Genomic DNA, 873 nt, shown 5'->3' with positions numbered 1-873 from the left:
CTACTCTCTCTCTCTCTCTTCTCTCTCTCTCTCTCTCTCTCTCTCTCTCTCTCTCTCTCTCTCTCTCTCTCTCTCTCTCTCTCTCTCTCTCTCTCTCTCTCTCTCTCTCTCCTGCATCCAGACCAGACGTGAGGACCATAGTCTTCATCCTGGCCAAGTTGTTGGCGACGAAGAAGAAGGACAAGATCGCGCTCAAAGTTGTCGAAGAATCAGATCTGGTTGTTATCGAAGAATTGGTCAAAATCGGTAACGTTTCGACGTTGGAATTCGATGGATCCGGTACAAATGGATTGGAGGTTGGCGATAGATCCGGTGAAGGCACGCTCTAGTCTTGAATCCACAAGGAGTTTAAGAACATGGACCCGACTCAGAGATCCGAAGAAGGTAAAGGCAAAAAGCAATTACTGGTACTATGTAAGCCTTAGATTTTCAATTTAGTAATGAAGTTTGTTTATGTGTTCTGTGTGATGTATGGATTATTTAATGCCATAAATGATTTTGATAGCAGCTCTGGTCCAACGTTTTGTGTGAAGTTGCCACAGCTCTCCATACTCATATTCAGGTGGTATTATCACCACTATGGGATTAGTAGACATTGTGTTAACCTTGCATTTTGATTTACGTGTCCCATACAAATCTTTAGTTTGAATTTCTTTTACAATAGTAAGTGTTATAGTTCTGTGATGTATGTGTTCTCCCTGTTTCAAAACTTCTATATATGCTTACTATATTTGCCTCGATCTGGGTTTGAATGTTGGTCTTCAGCCTTTCCTATGTTCAATTTTTGGATAGCTGCCCATGTATGTATGTATACATGTTTTCTTTCGGCTTTTGATCATTACTAAATCTTTCGGCCTTTGATCATTACTAAAT

The sequence above is a fragment of the Fragaria vesca genome, linkage group LG5, assembly GCF_000184155.1.
Source record: "Fragaria vesca subsp. vesca linkage group LG5, FraVesHawaii_1.0, whole genome shotgun sequence".
Classification (NCBI taxonomy): Eukaryota; Viridiplantae; Streptophyta; class Magnoliopsida; order Rosales; family Rosaceae; genus Fragaria; species Fragaria vesca.
The sequence above is the reverse complement of the archived record's forward strand: the minus strand, read 5'-3'. Positions refer to the sequence as shown.